General features: G+C 33.1%; 1 protein-coding gene across 1 annotated transcript in view; it reads left to right on the top strand.

The window, feature by feature from the left end:
• MALRD1 (MAM and LDL receptor class A domain containing 1) overlaps nt 1-24546 on the top strand; it is a 754089-nt gene that overhangs the window by 306127 nt on the left and 423416 nt on the right.

Genomic DNA, 24546 nt, shown 5'->3' with positions numbered 1-24546 from the left:
TGTTGTTGAACCAAGTCTGGAATGTCAAGAATGTCTTCTGTAAATTAAGAGCTCTCATTTGTATAGAACTTTTAACTTTCAAAGTCCTCTAATCTACTACTACTGTCTGCTTGATCTTCACAGAAACCCTGAGGGGTTAGGGGGACAGACACTCTTGGTGTATATTATACCGATGAAGCTGCCAACAGAAGTGGTTACAATTTTGTCAAAGTTCTTAAGACCGGTGTTTTCAGAGTTGGTCCTAGAAACAAGGACTTTATGATTTCCTGCTTTGTTGAAGCTACTATACCACCTCTGTGTGTAACTGAATTTTAAAATATAAAAAAAGTTACAGATATAGAAATTCTATTTATATCCAGTAACTGTCCCTTCAGTTGCAGATTATTTTTTTACAGTATCTGTTATTAGCACATGTGAACCAAGCAAAAATATTCGGCTGATCTTGAATTCTGAATTAATATTTACCTTTACCTTATATTTTCTGCTGCATGTTTAGTTACTTTCTGCATTAAATGATTTTACAGTTTCTTCATTGCCATTTTCACTTCAGTATCACAAATCTATTAGGTTATCAGTCAAATAGAGCAGATATTATTATTTTGAATTTTATTTTTTATGTAAAAATAGATAAAATTTCCCCAGATAAAATTCAATGAAATTTTTCAGTATTGAATGTATCGATTTATTTATGATTAAGTTTTCCTGCCGCTCTTTGTATTTAGGTTCTAAGTTTGTAACTATTTCTAGAAATGCTTTGTCTGTATTTAGGAAAGAGTGCTGATGTGGTAGGAGAGTCTGTAATGTATGGGAACTTACTGTCTTAGTAGTTCCTTCTTCTGGAGGATAGTTGACACACAATGTTACATTAATTGCTGGTGTACAACATTGTGATTCAGCAGCTCTGTACATAATGCTGTGCTCACCACAAGTGTAGCTCCCATCTGTTACCATACAATGCAATTACATTACCATTGACTATAGTCCCTATGCTGTATTTTTCATCCCCATGATTTATTTATTCCCTATGGCAAACCTGTGTCTCCCACTCCCCTTCTTCATTTTACTCATCCTCCATCCCCTTACACTCCAGCAACCATCAGTTTCTCAGTATTTATGGGTTTTATTCTGCTTTTTGTTTGTTTATTCATTTGTTTAGTTTAGTTGTTTTTTTTTTTTTTTTGATTCCACATATAAATCATGTGGTATTTGTCTTGCTCTTACTTAATTCACTTAGCATAATACTGGTGGTTCTTTTGTATGAAAAAATTGTAAAAGTAATGTTAAAATTTTGGAAGGAAAGTTGCACCAGAACATGCTTTTTGGTGAATTGATTACCAAATCACCCTTAAGTTTTGAGTGGGGTTTCTCATATCAGTAATACTGAAGCAAGAAAGCTGAATTACTTCCAGATATATAGATAAAACACAACTTTTCAGCTTGTTAGAACAAATAACAACATGACACTAGACCTTAAAAAGAAACCCACATTTTGATAGTGGTTCACATGCATTAGTATGATTTTTTTTAATAGCATTGCTTATTTTTATTATGTATTTTTAAAAATTTACGTTTGTTCCCATTCTATAATTTTAAATGTTTTAATTATAGAGTTGTTAACATATGGTCTATGAATTTATTATCCTGTATATATTCTTAAACTTTGATGCCCTAAATAGATCAAGAAGAATAGGAAGGGGGAAAAATCTTAAAAATTACCGTAGCAACTGATTTCAGAAATTTGAGTGGCAATCAATAAAAAATTTAACCTTAACTTCCATAGTGCTTGGAGTTTTCGTTCTTTGATTTTTTGAGAATTCTAAATAAAGACTGATTTAATATCATGCTTCTAAGAAAACATTCTGAAATATCATTAGGTAGAAATACACCATGGAAGAATAACAGAAATAATTTAAAATTCATTTTAAAGAAATGGATTGTCTCTGATAGAAAATGAGAAAATAATCTTTTCTAAAATGGAAATACTTGCAGCTTTAATTTTCCACAGATTGGTATAGACTCTGAAAACAAAATCTGGCAGAAAAATTAAAATATTATTTTTGGCTTTATTATATAAGTACTATTTCTAAAATATGAAGCACAGTCAACAGGAAAATGATATGTATGTCTGATAACTCTAAAATCCTATTTGAACATATCTTTGCCAATGATATACAGGCTTCTTTGGAAAGCAACCATATTTTTTGTTTCACCATATATTCTAATTATCGTATTTATTGTTCATACACAATTAAGAATGTCTCAGGCATACTGAAAATAGTTTAATTCTATACCATGATTAGTAAGGATGGTAGATATTTAGTCAACATAATTAGTAAGTAATGGGCAAATGTAACCCTGTATTTACCATCTGCAGATATCTATTCTTTTGAAACATACATAGAATATTTACCAAAAAAGAGATATTATATTATTAAACAGTAAGGAAATGTCAATAATTTAAAATGGATTAAAGTGACACATTATGTCTTTTTAATTAGGCTGGAAATCCATTAGAAAACAAAAGCTGGAAAATACCTATTAGGTTAGGAGAAACACACTTTTAATAACCTATGCCCACCCCTCCAAAAGAATTACAATAAAACTAGAAAATATTTTAAATAAATAATAATAAAAACAATGCATAAAAAGCTTGTGAGATTTAGCTAAGTGAGTGCTTAGAGAAAAATTTATGTCCCAAATAAATATCCTAAATTTATATCCTAAATAAAAGACTTCCATTAGAAACTAATTAGCTAATAGTGCAAATTATTGGAATAGAATATAGATATAAGACAGGGTTTGGAAAGACATAAAATTTTAAAACCCTGTCAAAAATGATCACAGGAGGTAGAGAAAAGAGAGCAAATAAATTTAACACATATTTATTAAGAAATTACATATTAAGCAATGTTGGAGGCACCTAGTATACATCAGTAAATGAGACAGACAAAAATGTTTTTTCCCATATTCTAGATTTAATCACAAAATCTCTCTCTCCCCCCTTTCCATCTACCCCCTTTGTCTATAAAGTACATTATAGAGTTTGTTAAAAGGTGACAAGTGCTATGTGAAAATACAGAGTAAGTTGAGGGAGACCATAAATGGAGAGAGGGCAAATCACAAAGTTAAGAAGCATGGTAAGAACAGGCCAGGAGGAAAGATATTTAGCAAATCCTTGGATGAGGTCTGGGACCTAGCCAACACTTGTTACTTATTTTCCTTCTTATAATTATTTTTAAAATAGCTTAACCATCCTAGTGTGTTATAGAATGGAGAATCACATTGTGGTTTTGATTTGCCATTCCCTATTGACAAATAATGTTAAGCATCTTTTCTTGCACTTACTATCTGTTTGTATACTTTTTAGGAGAAATGTCTATGGAAATCCTTTCCCCATCTCTTTAGTGGATGGTTTGTCTTTTGTTGTTGAGTTATAGGAGTTTTTTATATATTTTAGATCTGAAAAGCTCTTATCAAATATATGACTTGCAAATATATTTTTCTCATTCTGTAGGTTGTCATTTTTATTTTACTTTTGGTAGACCTTTTTTTTTTTTAAATTTTATGTATTTATTTATGAGAGAGACAGAGAGAGAGGCAGAGACATAGGCAGAGAGAGAAGTAGGCTTTCTCCCCGGGACCCAGGATCACATCCAGGGCTGAAGGCAGACTCAACCACTGAGCCACCCAGGCGTCCCAATAGACTGTATTTAAAGGGAGTTTCAGGTTCACAGGAAATCAGAGCTCCCATACACCTACAACCTTGCCTACCATCAGTTTCCCCCAACAGAGTGGTGATTTGTTACAATCAATGACCCTACTTGGATGTGCAGTCATTCTTCACAGACCATAGTTTATTTAGGGTTCCCTTTTGGTGAAAGGACATTTGATAAACAATATAGCATGCTCTTTTACTCATTTACTAAATAGTCTTATTTGAGTCATTAAAAATATTTTAAAGCACATTTTTCCTACTGAATAAAATATTCCTCAAAATATCAGGTTTTAGAAATATTAGTGTGCAATTTAACATTGTTAAAAAAATATCTAAACTCAGCTACTCAAATCTGGGCCCATGTGTAAACAGCTCTTAGAATTCAGTAACCAGGGCAGCCTGGGTGGCTCAGCGGTTTAGCACCGCCTTCAGCCCAGAGCCTGATCCTGGAAACTTGGGATCAAGTCCCATGTCAGGCTCCCTGCCTGGGGAGCCTGCTTCTCCCTCTGCCTGTGTCTCTGCCTCTCTTTCTCGGTGTCTCTCATGAATAAATAAAATATTAAAAATAAAATAAAATGAAAAAGAATTAAAAATAAAAAAAAAAAAGAATTCAGTAACCACTCCAGAATTATAAACTGCATTTTAACAACATCCTCCAGTGACTCATGCGTGCATTAAAATTTGAGAAGCACTAATCAAAACAATACAAAATTCTGAAAACATTGTCTGGTGAAAGGACAGCTCTTATTTTATTCTTTATTTCCTTAATGGCACATGCACTCATATCAGGCTTTCAATCATTGGCAATAGTTAATTTTTTTTTAATTTTTTAATTTTTATTTATTTATGATAGTCATCACAGAGAGAGAGAGAGAGGCAGAGACACAGGCAGAGGGAGAAGCAGGCTCCATGCAGGGAGCCCGACGTGGGATTCGATCCCGGGTCTCCAGGATTGCGCCCTGGGCCAAAGGCAGGCGCTAAACCGCTGCGCCACCCAGGGATCCCCAATAGTTAATTTTTAAATTAAAAGAAAATCGTTCTGCATATATCTTCTTGAATTGTTTAATTAATACAGTTATAATGAAGTCAAGGTTTAGTGGGTATGCATATTTGATTACCAGACATAATTTTTTGGATGTATTAAGAAAAAATTTTAAAAGAACATTTATTCATGCAGCAATATTTATTCAACATCTATTATGTACCAGCATTTGTTCTAATTATTTGGATATAGTGAACAATGTAGACAAATTTCCTGCTTTCAAGGATCTTTCATTGTGGTTGGTGGTGGTGCAAAGTGACACAAACATAAATAAAATAAGTGAAATGACACAATATATCTCATAATTGGTAAGTGCTCTAGCAAAATGTAATAATGAAAAGTAGGAAAGAAAATATTTGGAATGGTGGCTCTAGTTTTAAATAGGGCAGAGTCATCCTCATTGAGAAATTGCTATCTGAAAAAATAATATTCAAATTGATATTTGAATAAAGAATGAAAAAAATAGATTAAGACAAATCAGATATTTGTGCCTGAAATTTTGAAAACAAAAATATTTAAAAAGTCAGCAATAATGAAAACACAGTATCTTCTATATTATCACTATGTCAATAGCATCGTCCTTTGGTTTCTATAAATGTGTAACTATAATTTCCTGACATAGGTATCCTTCAGGATTTTTTGTTGACTTATTTATACCCTGACTGCCTTCTCTCATTTGTTATAGCAGAAATCTCTCATTTTTTAGTAAACAGGTGAATTTTGGGGAATGAAAAAGTATGGCATGATACTATTATATATATTTTACTTTTCGCTCATTGTAAAATTCTGTATATTACTTCCCTACCATATCGAGTTCAGTGTTCCATCTGAAACTTTTTAGCATATCAGAATTTGTGCTCAGTTGTGGCAAAAATGAAATTCAAAGAATAGGGTCCCCCAGTTGGAGGGCAACAGTGCAGTAATGCACATCACTGAATACCACTGACCTAGATAATTACTTCCTTCTTTGTCAATAATCATATAAAGTCCAACCAAGCATTTTGGAATTAACCCTTGCATATACGACATGTACTTTTATTTATTTGATAAACACTGGGTACCTCTGATCTAAGTGGCCCTGGAGTATAAACATACAAAAACAAGATGTTACCTAAATAACTGTGGACTCCCTCTCTAGTAAAAGAGATACATAAACATTCATATTAGGAATGAGAATTAAAATAAGTACAAATCACTTTTGGAGGGGACAAGTGGGGATAATTTAGTTATATATAAAATACTAATCTCAGCATGAGTTTTCAAAAGTAATACATCACCTTGAAAATAGCTGGTATGTTTTTTAGCGACTTTATTAATCATAGCCTGTGAATAGCTTTTGTTTTCTTTGGGAGATTATGTGAGAAAGTAGGCCAGGTATAATGTCAAAAAAAAAAAAAAAAAGACTTCTGGTGAAGGATCAACTGTCTTGAGCATCAGAAATTCATCACTGTAGACTGGAGCCGAGTGAGTGGAGCTCAGAAAGCTCTCATAGTCTTTGCAAAATTACTAATCCCAGTCCCTGCTTTCACTAACCCAATGTTTTAAGTAATAGGTGCTAGGGTATTATTTTCTATTTTATGAAGTCACATGGTTATCAGGAAAGAAACAATTTACGTGTTAAGAGCATCTTTTAATCAATTTGTGCTTTGTGAATTTTTGAAAAGTTGATATTATTAATAGGATTTTCCAGATTATCCCCCAAGCCCTTTTTTGTATGGGAACAAATATATTCTGTACAGAACATTTGTTTTATGAAACAGTCTGGAAGATGTTGATTCAAAAATTTATTACTTGATAGAATAAGGATATACAAAAGAAATTAAATTCCTAATGATGTTACCCAATGATAATAGGAAAATGATATGAATTTTTTAACTTCGAATTTTGAAGTAATTATAAATTCATCAGATATTGCAAAGGTAATAGAAAGAAATCTTGTGTGCCCTTCATGCATTTCCTGCATTGGTACCCTAGAATAATTATTAAAACTGGGAAACTGACTTTGATTCAATATACATATTTAGTTCTATGGCATTTTATTACACGCATATTTTCATTTTTTTATGTAATGCAAGCAAGATATTCCATCCCCACAAAGATCTTCCTTGAGCTACTCCTTTATAGTTACACTTACTCCTACCATTCCGAGCCTTGGGAAACGACTTTGTTCCCAATGTCTATTGTTAGTCATTTTGAGAAAGTAATAAAAATGGAACCATATAGTATCTGACCATTTGAGACTTTTTTCATTCAGCATAATCTTCCTATGATCCATCAAAATTGTTATGTACATAAGTCATTTTTCTTTACTTATTACTAAGTCATGTCCCATGGCATGAGTGTAACAGACTATGGTACTATTTTTTCAGAGCAACTGTGTTCTTTTGCATTACCACCAACAATGCACAAGTGATCTGGTTTCTCTGCTATTTTATGAGCATTTGGTATTTTCACTCTTTTTATTTTTGTTGTTTTATTGATGTGGAGTAATACCTAGTCATGGCTTAATCTGCACTTTCTTGATATCTAGTGATGTTGAACATCTTATGTTTCTTTACCATGTATATATACTCTTTGGCAAAATGTTTCTTCATGTCTTTTGCCTATTTTCTAATTTAATTTTTTTAAACTGATGAGTTTTGAAGGTTTTTTTGTTTCCTTAAAATATTTGAGCTATAAGTCCTTTGACAAATAAGTGGCAAATATTTTCTCCCAGGATTTAGATTGTCTTTTCATTCTCTTCACAGGAAAAGAGCACAGATTTGAATTTTATCTTGATACCATCCTATTTATTGATCTTTCCTTTTAGGGATTTTGCTTTTGATACTGTATCTGAAAATGCTTCACCAAGTCCTAGGTCCCAGATTTTTTTCCCTATGTTTTCTTGTTAAAGTTGTATAGTATTGTATTGTATATTTAAGTTTATGACTCATTTTTAAAATTTTCATTTGATGGGATCCCTGGGTGCTCAGCGGTTTAGCACCTGCCTTTGGCCCAGGGCACGATCCTGGAGTCCTGGGATCGAGTCCCGCGTCAGGCTCCCCCGCATGGAGCCTTCTTCTCCCTCCTCCTGTGTCTCTGCCTCTCTCTCTCTCTCGCTATGTGTATAATAAATAAATAAATAAATAAATAAATAAATAAATAAATAAATAATATTTTAAAACAATTTCATTTAAGGTGCAAGATTTAGGTCAAGATTTTTTCTGCCTATGGTTATCTAATTCCTGCAGCATGATTGACAAGAGTTTTATCCCTTCATTTGACTGTTGTTGTAGCCTTACCAAGTATTGGCTCTACGTGTGCAAAGCTATTTCTGGCTTCTCTGTTCTGTTTTACTGATCCAAGTTTTTATTCCTTTATCAGTACATAGTTTGTTAACTAAAGCCAGCTATATGATAAATCTTGAAATTGGTTATTTATTTGGTATTTTATTGTTTCTTAACATAGGTGTTGAGTACTTCCCTCTGAGACCTGCTTTTTCTGTGTCTCACATATTCTGGTACATTGTGTTTCCATTTTGGTCTCAAGGAACTTTTTAATTTTCCCTTAAGTTTCTTCTTTGAATTTTTGATTGTTCAGGAGAGTGTTTTCATGTGTTCATGGATTTTCTAGTTTTTTCTTTTGCTATTAATTTCTAGTGTCATGTCATCCTGGTCAAAGAAGATACTTCAGTCTTCTTGATTCACTAAAATTTGTTTTGTGGTCTATCCTAGAGAATTCTCTATGTCCACTTAAGAAAACTGTGTATTCTGCGATTGTTGGATATAATGTGCTATATATATTTGTTAGGTCCATTTGGCCTATAGTGTTGTTGAAGTCTATTGTTTCCTTATTGATTCTCTGTATGATCTATTCATTATTAAGAAATGGTATTGATTGAAGTTCCCAACTGTTATTGGGTTACTATTTATTTTTCCTTTTATCTCTGCTAGGTTTTGCTTTACATATTTAGGTGCTGTAATTTGGGACCCATAAATATCTGGTGTTATATCTTCTTGAGCATTCACCATCTTATCATTATAAAATGACCTTTTCCTTTTTCGTATCATTTTTAGTTCAAAATTTATTTTGTCCAATAGAAGTATAGCTACCCCTGCATTATTATTAAAATATTATTATTAGTAATAGTTACTATTTACTTGAAACATCTTTTTCCATCACTTTACTCACAGTCTATGTGCCTTTAAGGCCAATGTGAGTCTCTTAGCATTCTGTTGGATATTTTTTTTTTCTTTTGAATCCATTTAGTCTTTCAGTTGGAGAATGTAGTCGATTTACATGATTATAGGTAAGTACTTCCTATTGACATTTTGTTCATTGCTTTCTTTATATTTTATAGATCCATTGTTCTTTGTTTTTTATACTATATCGTCTATTTTGCTGCTTCTTGATATCAGTAGGCTTTGACATAATTATCATAGTCTCCTGTGTTTTTACTACAGAATTTCCTTTGTAGTTGCCATGAAGCTTACATAAAATTTCTTAAACACCTTATTTTAAACTAAAAATAACTTTTATAGAATTAGTAAACTTTACACTTTTGCTTTTTCCTCTCCTACATTTTAAGTCATTATGTCATAATTTACATGTTTTTAAAATATTGTGTAATGAATAACAGATTATTGTAGTTATGGTAATTATACTATCTTTTTAAAAATTTTTTAAACTAGGGTTGTAAATGAATTATGCATCATTATTTGATATTGCAGAATCTAACTTTAATTATATAGTTACTGTTGCCGTAAGATTTACACTACCTTTTATGTCTTATGTGTTTTTTTTTTTAAATTTTTTATTGGTGTTCAATTTACTAACATACAGAATAACCCCCAGTGCCCGTCACCCATTCACTCCCACCCCCCGCCCTCCTCCCCTTCTACCACCCCTAGTTCGTTTCCCAGAGTTAGCAGTCTTTACGTTCTGTCTCCCTTTCTGATATTTCCCACACATTTCTTCTCCCTTCCCTTATATTCCCTTTCACTATTATTTATATTCCCCAAATGAATGAGAACATATAATGTTATGTGTTTATGTTATCAATTAGCAATCTTTTTCATCCACTCAATTCTCTTTAGCATTTCTTATAAGGCAGATCTGGTGGTAATACTCTATCACTTTTTACTTGTTTGGGGAAATCTTTACCCCTCCTCCATTTCTGAAAGAAAGCTTTACTCGGTGTAGAATTCTTGGTTGACATTTTTTTTCCCAAAATGTTACATATGTCATTCCATTCTCTCCTGACCTGAATAGTTTCTTTTGAGAAATACAACAACGTCTTATGTAGTTCCCCTTGTTTGTAGCTTCTCTGTATTCTCTTATTGCTCTTAATTTTTTTTTGTTTGTGTTTGACCTCTGACAATTTAATTATAATTAAATTGTGTTTCATTTTTGTTCTATTAAGGTCAAATGTATTCAGGATCCTTTGGCTGTTATGAATCTGAATGACCATTCTTTCCCCAGGTTTGGGAAGTTTTCAGCCATTATTGCTTTAAATATACTTTCTGTATTTTTTTTGTCTTTCTCTTCCTTTTCTGGAATTCCCATAATGAAAATATTGTTTCTTCTCATTGTGTTCCATATTCCTATAGGCTTCCTTCATTCTTTTTCTTTTTTTTTTTCTGTTCCTCTGACTGGATAATTTCCAAAGTCTTATTCTCCAGGTTGCTGATTATTTCTTTGGTATCATTGAATATGCATTTAAACTATATTGAATGTTTCAGTTATTATGTTTTTCAACTATAGAATTTCTCTGTGTATGTGTCTATGTGTGTTTGATGGCTGTGCTTTCCTTAATCAGCTCAGTTCAGGTTTCTGGATATGCCTGCTGATAATGTCTTTGGACACTTGGGGTCTATGTTTGGTGAAAGAACTGTTTGAACTCTGAGAGCTAAGATAGGGGATTGATCTACTAGCTGGGAATAATTGGATAGGGCTGTTGACTTGGTTCCCTGCACATGTGAGGCTGTATTATGGGCCCTCAGTTGCTTTGATTCTCTGGTGAGGTTTATGAGATTTTTGGTAGTGGGTACTATATTCCTTAGTAGGTGGGGTTATAAATTAGCTTCCCAGCCCTAACTGAGCAGCCAGATAAGAACCCAGAACCTGTATGGCTACTTGTTTGGGGACCCAAATCAGGCCAGAGTGTGCACTGAATTTTTTGGTCATGTGAGACTACTAGTTTTGCTCTGTATACAGGGGATGTCATGAGCTGTGCTCTCATAGAGGTGTTTATTGCACTAAACAGCTTCTTATGTGCTCAAGGCAGGTTCTCTGGTCATATATGCTGAAATCAGTATTCAGCAGGGCTATGAATTCAATTCTCTACCCTAGATTCTCAGCAGGAGAAATAGTTAAAGCCAATAAAAATCTTTGCTGTGTTAATCCATGCCAGGTTACACCCAAGGTTCTGTGGCCAAACAGGACTACTGGCTTTGCTCTTTTTTTTTTTTTTTTTTGGCTTTGCTCTTTAAACTGTTGGCCTTGTCTGCTTGTCTCCTGGTTTGAGCATCACTAGCTTATGTAGCTTCCAGGTATTTTTGACAGTTCCTTTGATCAGATAGGGCCATGAGACCCTCCACAGCAGATGGGGCTATGTCTGAATTCCCTTGTCTGGCTAGAATGGGGAGGGGTCTCTCTAGGCCTTTAGTTTTTTCTATATAGACTTTAAGTCAAGCAGGGCCAGGATATGCCCTCAGCCTTGACTATGAATTTATCCCCCTGCCTGGGGAATGCAGGGGGGACACTTGATGCCTGATACTGGTGTTGTTCTAGAGATGATCACTTGTACCCACTCACTTCTCAGCTCAGGTGGCGCTGGACCACACTGCTTCTAGCAGTTATCACTGGTCTTTCTAGTCATATGTGGTAGAAGACACACTCTACAGAGTGTGGGGATGTGATTCAGCTACTTGCCTCATTGTAGGCACACCTGTCTCTGGGGCCAGCTAAACTCCTTTGAGGATCCAAATCAGGCACATCTGCAATCTTCCACATTTCCTGTTTGGGGTGCATAATGTCTTGATTCTGCAGATGCGTAAAACTGCTGGTTTGAATTACTCCTTGGTCACTTAAAGTATGAACTCTGTCTGCCAAGATCCTTGCGCCTTTTACAAGCCCCTCTCTGCTTCTCTGTCAGTGTGATTCCCAGTTGTTGAGCCCTGCATATTTCCCTGCAATCCTTGTGGAGTTCCTGTGAAATGACATACCATGCTGGGAAGTTCTTGTTGTCCCATTTGGTTTCTCATTTCCTTCTAGAAGAACTGAGGCTCAGGGGTGACCTCTCTATGTGGTGCTGAACTGACCTGGGGGAGGGGCAAGGCAGTCAATGTGTAGCAATTTTTTAAATCTTTCTAATACAGTCTCTTGTGGTCCCTGTGATGCAGGGGCTAATTCACACTTACCTCTATGTTTTAGGATTCTTGCAATGGTGTCATTTTTTTTTTTTTAAATAGTTCTTATGGCAGAAGTGAAGTCAGAAACAAACTATGCTGTCATCCTGGTGCTGTCACTCCCCATTACCTAAATATTTCTCAAAAATCAAGTTGCTTTTTCTATCTATACAAAAGAGAAAGTGAAATTACATATAGCTTTTGAATTTGACCCATCAATATAAGGCAAATTGGTTTTATTTTAAGTAACATAGTCAATATAAAGCTATTTGGTTTTAAAGAACATAACATAGTATCTAACTTCTTAAGAGAGTTTTCTCCTTAAAATTTGAACAAAAGAAGGCTGATTTACATTTTCTTCATCCCCCCACAGTCATTTTCCAGAAGTAAGACACAACATCATATAAAAGAAGGCAAGAAGCTGCATTTTGGCTTATGTAGGACTAGTGAGGACTGGCACTGGCTCTTGAAGGGTTAGAAAATGCATCCAGCCAAGAATAATTAGGAATTGGTGTTAGTTGACAAGTTTAGGTTTGTGTTTTTGAGTTGTTTCTGTTATTTTTTGTTGTTGTTGTTGTTCTGTTAATTAAATAGTCACAGGGCCAAGAAGAAATAGTTCCACCTCATTATAAAAGGTTACATTAATTATAATCTATTATGTACTAGAAGTGGAATATGAATAGTTTATGACCTCCATGTGTATCTCTTCTACAAATTACCAAATAATATTGAATGAGTCAAAGGAAAGTTTCATACCCTATTGACATAACCAGCTTTTCAATATTTCCTAAATGTTGACTAGTAAAATAACAAAAAATAGAACATCAGAGGTATCTCATTCTTCTGAAATGCTTTTATTACATTAATCCATATAAAACCAATTTATATATGTCATGCATGTTCAACATGTGGTATGAATACCGGGAAGAAATGTTCAAAGAGATGAAAGATTGAGGGGAAATAGTAGATATGACATAGGATGAAAATTAGTACCATACATAACAGTGATAAGACAATAGGGCATATGTAAAACAAATAATAGTCAGAATATAGGAAATATGGCTTTCACAAAATTAAAAGTATTTAAACTACTTAAAATTGAGTTACATTAAGAACTAATCAGTAAGTTTTACCAAAGGAGTATTAGTGATCTTTAAATAAGTGTAGACATGTTAGTGAATAAAAACATGGACAAAGATTTATGATGAGTGAAAGGTGAGTCAATTTTAAATTCTGAATCAAAATTATTGAATGTTAAAAGGTGAAATTTAAAATGGAGTTGTAATTTTGAAGCTTTCTGCCTTAAATATAACTAAGTATATAAAAGTAAACTATTTGCAGTATAACAAGAAAAATACGAGGATCCAAATGTTGAACCATATTTCAAAATACCTCTAGTTTTCTGATTAGATTAAAAGACATACAGACTAACTAGCTAATTAATTACAGTTGATCCTTGAAAAACTCAAGTATCAGAGATGCTAACCCCCTCACACACCCACACCCACATATGCATTTCAAAATCCCTGTGTAACTTTTACTTTACCTAAATTTCACTAGTAGCCTGCTATTGACTGGAGCCTTACTAATAACATAAACAGTCTACTAACACATATTTTGTAATTTTTTTAAGAGTCTTACAAGTTTAATACCAGGGGTGCCTGAGTGGTTCAGTTGGTTGAACATCTGCCTTTTTTTAAGTTTTATGAACATATTTTTTATTTAAAGCTGGTAAAAGAAAGAAAATGTTATGAGGAAAATCATAAATGAAAATACATTTATAGTACTGTATTATATAGGAAAAAAAATCCATGTATAAGTGGATCTACACAGTTCAAACTTGTGTTGTTCAAGGGTGAACTGTAAGGTAAAAAGGGATAGAGTATTTGAAAAGTATGATAAATAGCATTAAATTAATACCTATATATGGAACTTTGAGCACTAAAAGTATTTTATAATCATATTTTTACATTTACAAATTTTCAAGATTTGGGAGACAATTTACTACATTTATTACAGAAGTTACTAGGTCATATTATTTACTGAAAATGTGGTAAAACTAAATATTAATTTTCAAGTTTAAGCTAAAATGCCAGGGCAATTAGATACATAATTTTTTTACTTCTTTAAATAATTACAGGATAAAAGAGAAATGAAAATGCATTTAAGTAATTACAGTTTAAACAATTTATGTAAAAGATGATTAAAGATACATATGAAAAGGTTAAACATAGTAGCATAAAAGATGTATGCATATTTGCATACTATTACCAAGAGAGATGCATATTTCTACATTGACCTCTCTATCTATCTATCTATGTCTGTGTCTAGAGAGAAGAGGAAGAGGATAGATTTCTATTTCTCACCAATGTGTGTGTGTACTATGAAAGCTTATTATTGAAACAATAATAAAAGAATAAGAAAACTTTAGACATTAGAATATAAATTAATATTAAGGAAGAACTTGTGCTTCCATCTATCAGAGGAAAGCTGTTACTGCTCTTGTTCCTTTGTCAAAAACAAATAGAATGGGACATAACATATGAGACCATTGTTTTCAATCATTAAACAATCTGTAGCTTAGGGCTGTGATTCTTGAGAAATGGTAACACAAAAGATGAGCTCATGATTGCCCCAGGATTGATTGCCCCAAGATTGTCACAGATTTCTATATGAGGAAATTTTTGTATCATAGAGCAGGAGAGTTAAAACATAACAGTGTTACTAAGTTGAGAGAGAAAATAGAATTCTTGGCTGCTGAAGTGGGTGACTATCTGTGAAAAAGGCATTGGTCCCTGCAATTGCCCTAGGAGATTTTGTGGGTATTAACCACAAAATCTAAGAGTTAGACTCTCTAAGGAAAGACTATTTGGTGCAGGGCTGAGGACAGAATATTTATTCCAAAGGCAATGCAAGTTGGAGATATATTCAATTTCCAACACAGCCAGTGTTTAAAGGTATTACTAAACACTTCAAGCATTCAAAGGAGACCATGATAAGACCTCAAGTTATGAATAAGGGGTATAATTTAGGATAAGTGGAAAACTTTCATATATCTAACCAAAACATTAATGAAACTTAGCCTGATTAGATGAGAAAGATCTGTCAGGAATTAACTGTAAAAAGTATAATACATTTTTAAGGAACATGACATAACTCAAATATGCTACAGTGTATCATCTACAATTCCAGAATATAAGTAAAAAGAAAAGAATTACACATATTAAGAAACAGGGCAGCCCCGGTGGCTCAGCGGTTTAGCGCCATCTTCAGCCCAGGGTGTGATCCTGGAGATCCGGGATCAAGTCCCACGTCAGGCTCCCTACATGGAGCCTACTTCTACCTCTGCCTGTGTCTCTGCCTCTCTCTGTGTGTCTCTCATGAATAAATAAAATAAAAATCTAAAAAAAAAAAAAAAAGGAAATAGGAAAATTAACATACATTTGAGAGAACAACAACAACAACAAATCAACAGAAATTGAGCCCAGGGTGCCTAGTAGGTTCACTTGATTAAGCATCCAGTTCTTGATTTTGGCTCAGGTCATGAACACAGAATCATGGCAGTGAGCCCCACATCAGGCTCCAGATTTGGTATGTAGTCTGTGTGTCCCTTTCCCTCTGCTTGTCCTTTCTCTCTCTCACACACACATACATAAATAAAATCTTTAAGAAAAAGAAAGAAATTGAACCCAAGATGACAGAAAACTTAGATTTAGTAAACAGGGGATTTAAAGGAATTACAAATTACAAATGTGTTACATTGTATTGCAAATATGTTTGAAGATTTAAATAAGAATATAGCTGTAATGAATAAACAGGTGTAATGAAAATGAAGAGTGAGAAGAAGAAAAACAAGAAGGAGAGGAGGAGGTAAAGAAAAAAGAGAAAAGGAAAAATAACAGAAAAAAGAACCAAAGGGAAATTCTAGAATTGAAAAGTACATTATCTGAAATAAAATATACTGGATGACTTAAAAGGCATATTAGAGACAACAGGAGAAAGATAATTGAACTTCAAGACAAATCTACTAATTGGAAATTATCTAATTAGGAAGATAAAACATGAAAATAGTCTGATCAGTGCCTTAGAGTTCCACAGGAGTCCATCAAATATTCTTACTTACATGTAAATGAAGCAACACAAGGAAATGGGTAAAAATGAGGCAGAAAAATATGTGAACAAATAATTATCAAAACCTTTCCATATCTATGGAAAACAACTTAAAATGATTAGGATGATCTAGACAAATGAAAATCGCTACACTTCAGTACCTCCTAATTCAACTGATAAAAATTAGAGAGAGAGAGAGAGAGAGAGAGAGAGAGAGAGAATCTTGAAAGACACCAGAAAAAAAATCATATAAAATAGAATAATCATATACTTGATAGTATATCATTTTCTCGTCAGAAAAAACAAAAGCCAAAACCAGGCCTAAAGACATTGGAAGATTATACTTAAATTGCTAAGATGGGGGAGGGGAGGACCTATCAATATAGAGTTTTGTATCTAGGGAAAATATCTTCAAAAATTAAGGCAAAATAAGACTTTTTTTTAAAGATATTTTTTTAGATAAGTGAAACCAGCATGTCCTATAAAAGGTTTTAAAGGATATATTTCAAGCTAAAAGTAAATGACACCAGATTGAAACTTGAACCTGCAGGAAGAAATGAAGAGAACTAGAAATAATTTTGTGGGTAAATATACAAGGCCACATTTTCTCTTTTCTTTTGTTAATTTGAGACATGACTTTTCTAAAGAAAACTTGTTTTATGGCTCTTATATCCTATGTAGATAAATATGGTAAAAATAGCACTAGGAACGAGAGGTGAGTGAAATTAAACTGTACCAAAATTCTTAAAATTTTGCATGAAGAACAATATCAACTCTAGACAGTGATACTTAAGTGTTCATATGCAATCATTAGACCAACACTAAAACATAAAAAGACGCAGTTAAAAACTTAATAGAAGAATTAAAATGGAATACTAAAAATGTTCACAAGGACACAGGAGGAAGATAATAAAAAACACATGGGAAAAATAATTTTAAAAAATAGAAAAAAAAGATAAAATGAAAGATCTAAATCTTGTCATAATATTAATTATATCAAATGTAAATAGCCAAACAATTACAACTAAAATGCAAAAATTTCCGATCAATTAAAAAACATGATACAGCAATTGGGTGTATATTTTTCCAACCTTTTACTTCCAGCCTATTGCTGACTTTATATTTAAAACTGTTGTATTAAAGACAGCAAATATATATAGTATATAAATTAATATAAAAGTATTTATATTGAAAAATTACAATGATAAAGGAAAATTAAGATAATGTAGTCAGTTATCAAGAACTTATGTGAGAAATGTGTCTGTGTAGATCTTCAAAGTACATGAAATAAAGCCTGACAGAATTAAATAAAAATGGAAATATTCACATCATTGGGAGAGATTTGATTATTTCTCTGTCATTAATTCTTAGAACTAAATAAAATATTCAGTGTGTTAGCAAGAATACAGATATAGGGGTGCCTCGGTGACTCAGTCTTTAAGCATCTGACTTCATCTGGAGTCATAATCTCAAGGTGGGCTCCTCACACAGTGGGGTGTCTGCTGGAAATTCTCTCTCCCTATGCTGCTCTCCCCACTCGTGTTCTCTCTGTCAAAATAAATAATAAATAAATCTTAAAAAAAAAAGAATATTATAGACGCAATCACAGGTCCTTCTCAGGGCATCATATCAGGAAGCCCGGTATTAATTTGTCCTACTATACCTGATATTTACTTTGATTAACTGGTTAAGGTACAGTCAGTCACATCTCTATTATAAATTAATTCATCTTTTAAAAGTAATAATTCATATGCAAATACTGGTGACTATGAAAATATGCTGCCCTGGTTTTCAAACATTCAACCACTAGTTTTAACTCCTACTGAGGATTTATTTTCTTTCTTCTTTCCTTCTTTCCTTCCATAGGAAGAACATTTAACATGAGATCTACCCTCAACAGATTATTAAGTGAACAAAATATTGTTGACTAAGGGCACTATATTGTACAGCAGATCTCTAGAGCTTTTTCATCATGCATAACTGAAACTTTATACCTATTGAGCAGCAATTTCCCATTTGCCCCTCTCTGCAGCTCCTGGCAGTCATCACTCAACTCTGCCTTTTTTTTTTTTTTTTTTAAGATTTATTTTTTTATTCATGAGAGACACAAAAAGAGAGATGCAGAGACATAGGCAGAGGGAGAAGCAGGCTCCATGCAGGGAACCCAATGTGGGACTCAATCCTGGGACTCTGGAATTATGCCCTGAATTAAAGGCAGACATGCTTAACCGCTGAGCCCACCCAGGCATCCCTACTCTGCTTCTTTGAGTTTGACTATTTTAGATACCTCATATAAGTGGAATCATGCAGTATTTGTCTTTCTGTGACTGACTTATTTCACTTAGCATATTCCAAATTCAACCATGTTGCCAAATATGGCAGGATTTCCTTTTATGGCTGAATAATATTCCATTTTATGTAAATACCATTTTTTCTTTATCTGTTCTCCCATCAGCATATCTTTAGGTTGTTTCTATATCATGGCTATTGTGAATAATACCATAATGTACATCAGAGTGCAGCTTTGTCTTCATGTTCCTGACTTCAGTTTTTTTTTTTTTTTTTTTTTGTACCCAGAAGTGGAATTGCTGGATCATATAGCCCACTGATGATTTTCTTATGTCTTCATTCCACATAAATTGATTTTCTACTATAAAGAAGAGCTTTGCCTTTACTCTATTTATTTGTATCTTTACTTTTTATTTATATTATGATCTCATAGATTTAAATTTCATTCAAGGTGTTATAATTATCATGAGTTATACTGATTATGAGCTTATTCCAGATTAGCTAATGGAAACCTACTATAAACCGTTTTATATAAACTTTTCAAATGTTTAAAACTCAAACTTTTTTGATCATATCCTTTTATTCCAGGCTCATCTGACACTTTTCTCTTCCCCAGACTTGGTGTCAGCTCTAAAGAGCTCTGATTCATTTTAATGGAGAATGCTATTTTAAAAAACAAGATTCTCCTTAGTAATGTATCATTGGTTCTTGGTCTTCTCAGTGGACAGAGCCAGTGAATATATGTATATGTCCACATGTCTGTCTGTGTGTCTATCTGCCTGCCTACCCAGCCATCAATCTACCCAGCCAGCCCCCCATCTACCCATCCATTCTTCCATCCATCCATCATGAATTTATATGGATACCACTAATTTTAATCCAATTTCACGTGTTCATATTTGTCACCTTTATCTACAACAGCAATAGTCTAGTACCAATTTTAATATTTATATTTAATTGCTCAAATCTAGAATATGCAGAAGTCATTCCAATTTCAAATTTTTTCAACATACATTACTATTAGAAGCAAGCTAAATAAATAGAATTTGATATTTGTTCTTAGTTTTTAAAGGTAAAATACATAGTACATACATCATAATTTGATGTTTTGATGAATGCATGCACATATATCACAAATATGGAACATTTATATATCCCCAAAAAGTTCTTCACACTCCTTTCCATTACATGTTTGTATATTTATTTGTATATATACTGTATCCGTATTAATTTTTAGAAAGAGACTCTATTTCAGATAGGAACCTGATAGATTTATTATATAGATTCATATTGAATCTATAAATGAAACTAGAGAAAAACTGCATGTTAATGATATTGAGTCTTCCAGTGGTCCACTTTTCCATTTGTTTAGATCTTTCCTAATTTCTTTCGACACTGTTTTTCAATTTCTAGTATAGACATCTTGTATAGACAAGTCCAGGTTAGACATGTTTCTTAAAAATATATTGCTAAGGGATCCCTGGGTGGCGCAGCGGTTTGGCGCCTGCCTTTGGCCCAGGGCATGATCCTGAAGACCTGGGATCGAATCCCACATCGGGCTCCCGGTGCATGGAGCCTGCTTCTCCCTCTGCCTGTGTCTCTGCCTCTCTCTCTCTCTATCATAAATAAATAAATTAAAAATGTATATTGCTAAGTACCTTATTCTTTTCACAGTCTTGTAAATAAAAGTATTTCCTAATTTCAACCTGTAAACTTTTGCTGCCTATTCGTAGAAATACAATTGATTTTATTTTATTTTCCTTGTATCCTAAACCTTATCATTTTTTTAGGGTTCTAGAAGTTGCCATGCATATTTCTTAGAATTTTTTTATGTAGACAACTGATCAATTTACATGCTTTTATATGTTTTCTTTTTAATTCTTACTGCACAAACTAGAACTTTAAGTACAGTTGTTGAGTAAAAGGGATGCTTTTGGACTATCTTACCCTGTTCCCAGTCTTAGGGTGATTCTGCAGTATTTCATATTTAAGTCTGACCATAGCTATATGTTTTTCACAGGTCTCATTTCTCCATTTGAAAGAGCTCCCCTTTATTCCTAGTTTACATCATTTTATCATAAAGTAGTGATGAACTTTATCAGTGCCTCTTCTGCATCTAGATGAGAAGATGATATGATTTTTTTCTACTTTTGTGTTAAAGTGGTGAATTACATTATTTGATTTCTGAACATTAAGTCAAACACATTCCTGGATAAAATGTATTGCTAAAGGTTTTGCACTTAACGTTCATGCGGGATATTGGTCTCTAAAGTTCTTGTAGCTGCTTGTCTGCCTTTGTATTGGCATTTTACTGGCTTCATAAGGAGAGTTGGGAAGAGTTCTCTTTTCCTTAGATCCTGAGAGAGTCTATGTAAGTTGGTACGATTTCACCCGTGAAGCCATCTGAGATTAAAGTTGGATATGTGCAAAATGTATTGAGTTCAATTTTTGTAATGGATAGAGTCATATTCAGCTTTATTCCAGTTTTAAGGTGTTTTTTTAACAGGTATTTTCTCATTTCTTCCAAGTTGTTGATTTTTTTAGAATAAATTAATTATTTGTAGCAGTTATTCCCTTATGTTATTTAAATGTAAATAGGATTTCTGGTGCTATGCTATCCTTACAACTTTTCTATAAGTTTGAAATTATTTAAAAATAAAAATTTTTAAGAAATGAAGTAGTATTAAGAAACTCAGGAGAAAGAAGTAATAGTTTGGAACACAAAAACAATTCAAATGATAAACCCAAAATTATTTTTAAAAGCAGATAAGGTAAACAAAACACCAATTTTTAATTTTAATAAAGGAGAAAAAAAATTTGAATAAATGGAGGCTTGTTAAAGGGGAATAAATAACCACATAGAAATAAATAACTCTGTGATCGTTTGAAAATGTCAATAAAATAGTTAATTTTCTTTGAGAAAAATGACCAAAATTAACTAATGAAGCAGAAAACCTGAATAGACCATTAACTGTCAAATAAAGTTATCAACAAATGTCCTTCAATTTTGTCTCTTGAGTTAGATACTACTGAGTTCTATCACATTTTAATGAACTGATAATGGCCAAAGAAACTATTCTAACCATACAAAATGACTGAATTTATTTTATGAAGCTAATATATCACTGATAATGAAGCCTCCAAAAAATTAGAAATGTAAGAAAACTGTAATTCAAACTCCCTGTGAATATAAATGTAGAACTTAAAATGCTAGCAAGCCAAATTCAGCAATAGAATCATTGTATCATCCACTTTGAGGTAAGGATATTACACCACTTAAAGGAAGTAATACACTGTTCATGTAAACAGATAAACTACCGAAAAAATCATAACAGGTGCTAAAATATTTATTTAAATTCAACACCCATTTCTGTAATGTTTAAAATGATAGAACCTTAACATCTTACAGATGATTAAACAAAGGGAACAAGGAAATACTTTCATTAAAATCAAGATTATAGTAATATTTACTATTACTTTTTAACACTCCTGGTTCTAGGCAGTATGTAAGGCATAAAATGAATTACAGTAACACTAAATTATAATTATTATAATTATTTTATTTAAAAAAAATATTTGAGCACTAGAGCAGAGGGAAGAGGCAGAGACAGAGGGAGAAGCAGAATCCCTACTGAGCAGGGAGCCTGATGTGCGGTTCCATCCTGGGTTCCCAGGATTATGACATGAGCCACAGGAAGATGCTTAACCAACTGAGCCACCCAGGTGCCCCGATTTTCTAATGATATGCTAATATACCTCAAAAGCCCAAGATAGTTACTTTTAAAAATGTAATCATTCTAGTACTGGGTTGTTTAGTGTCATCCCCAAACTCATATCCTGTGAATGTGACCTTAGTTTGGAAGCAGGGTCTTTGTAGATGTACTGAGTTAAAATGAGGTCATATTAGATTAAGGTACTCCCTAACCCAATGCCTGTTTTTCTTTTAAGAAGAGGGAAGTATGGACATAGACACCCAGAGGGAAGATAGTGTAAGAATACACAGAGAAAATGCCATGTGATTGAAGGGATGTATCTATAAGCCAAGGAATGCTCAGATTGCCAGTAACCACAGAAGCTATAAAGAGACTGGGAAGTATTTTCCACTAGAGCCATCAGGGAGAACGTGGCACTGTGGACACATTGATTTCAGACTTCTAGCCTTAGCAGCTTTGAGGGAATGAATCTCTATTGTTTAAAGCTGCTCATTTTGTTGTACTTTATTATGGAAGTGCTAAGAAACTAATACAATCCTCAAAGTCACAAAGCTAAGAAAGTGTCCCATTTATACCTGGAAACTAACTTCTCAAATTTCCCTTTTTTCTTTTTTTTTTTTTTGTTTCTTTTTTTTTGTTTTTTTTTTTTTTTGGTTTTTTTTGTTTGTTTTTTTTCTTCTTATTTATTTTAATAGCATTTGTAAACCTTGTCCTGAGCATCATCAGTGTAGTAATCTACACAATACTCATAGTTCTACTAAATGAATAAGTAAATATACATAGCTCCCTTAAAAAAATTGGGAATATTTTTTGTCATATAGTTTCCATGTTGTGAGAATTGTGGGAATTCTCAGAGCTAGTGTGTTAATAATATGTTAGTGTTTTTAAATCTACCAAAGAAGGTTATAATTTATCAGATTCATCATATTCATTTGACTACAAAACCTTCTTCCTTTGGATGACAAATTGACATCCCTGGGACATTCATATTTAGATGAATTGATAAACTACATCACGCTACCTCAAGAAGAATCAAACCAAAATGGATAACTTCCATCTCTCCATAGTTGTCTACCTATAGACACAGATCTCTTCAAGAATTTCCTCATAGATACATAAATTTTCTTATCCTGTAGTAGTTGTAGATTTCTTTCTTTCTTTCTTTCTTTCTTTTTTTGCAGGCCCACCCTGGATCACTGCATACCACATTATAAAGAGAAGTAGTGGCACAGTGTTCCATTTACACCATTCTTCAACTGATAGTTCTGCTACTTATAATGTGATATTTTGCTTAGTATCACACTCTGAACTTCAGCTTTCTCATCAATCAAAATAAAAGAAATAACTATTATACTGAGATGTTGTGGGACTTAAAATAACATAAACAAAGAGAATGTTCAGAATCTGCCACAGATTGTGGTCAAAACACATTAGCCCCCTTTCCAGTTAGTTTCTTATCTTCCTAAATGTGCTTTACTTATAGCATATGCTCAATAAATTTAGATTAAATGAATAATTAAATAGGACGGTGAGATCTTAATTTTCAAAATTTGATGATTGGATCTTAAAAGGATTTGCATTATGGTCTTTCAAAATTATGAGGCTTTTTTTTAGTGAGACTGATATCTCATGTTTATGAAGATAGTGATCGATGGAAAAATTATAGCATTTAGAAATGTAGAAATTGGTTTGATGGATGATACAACTATAGACAAAAGTGATCATTGTCTTCCCGATGGCACACCTGTCTGGTGCTGGCATTAATAGCTCCATAAAATCACAGGAATTGGCATCTGCGCAGAAGAATGCTGCCTTTCCCACCTGGCACCCATGGGAATTTGTGAAATATCAAATTATAAGTTGTTCTCACACCACAGTGATGTGAAATCCAAACAGCTTATACCTACTTATTGTATTTTCCACCCTACACATTAGAATTGAAATTTTCAAGGACACATATCTTCAAAACAATGGTACATATCAAAAGAAAAATAGAATTTGCATAATAGAGATTCATAGAGCAGCATTTGTATGATTTTTGAAACAGAATAAGTCTGCTTTTCCCCAGCACAGATTATTTCTTTATACAAGTGGTCTTTCTGGATGCCAGTCTATATGGGAATCTAGGCTTCACGAGCTGTATTTTCCAACACAAGGTCAACTAAATTAGTTACTTCATTTTATAATTTTTAGCTGGGACAACTGTTCAGATTCTTAACTTGATGTTGATTTGGGATTCATTATTATTTTAGTGTATTTACCTCCTAGGCCTTTGAAAGGGTACTTAAG

This window comes from Canis lupus, chromosome 2 (assembly GCF_011100685.1).
Source record: "Canis lupus familiaris isolate Mischka breed German Shepherd chromosome 2, alternate assembly UU_Cfam_GSD_1.0, whole genome shotgun sequence".
Lineage (NCBI taxonomy): Eukaryota > Metazoa > Chordata > Mammalia > Carnivora > Canidae > Canis > Canis lupus.
Note: the sequence above shows the minus strand (reverse complement) of the source record. Positions and strands in the feature narration are given on the sequence as shown.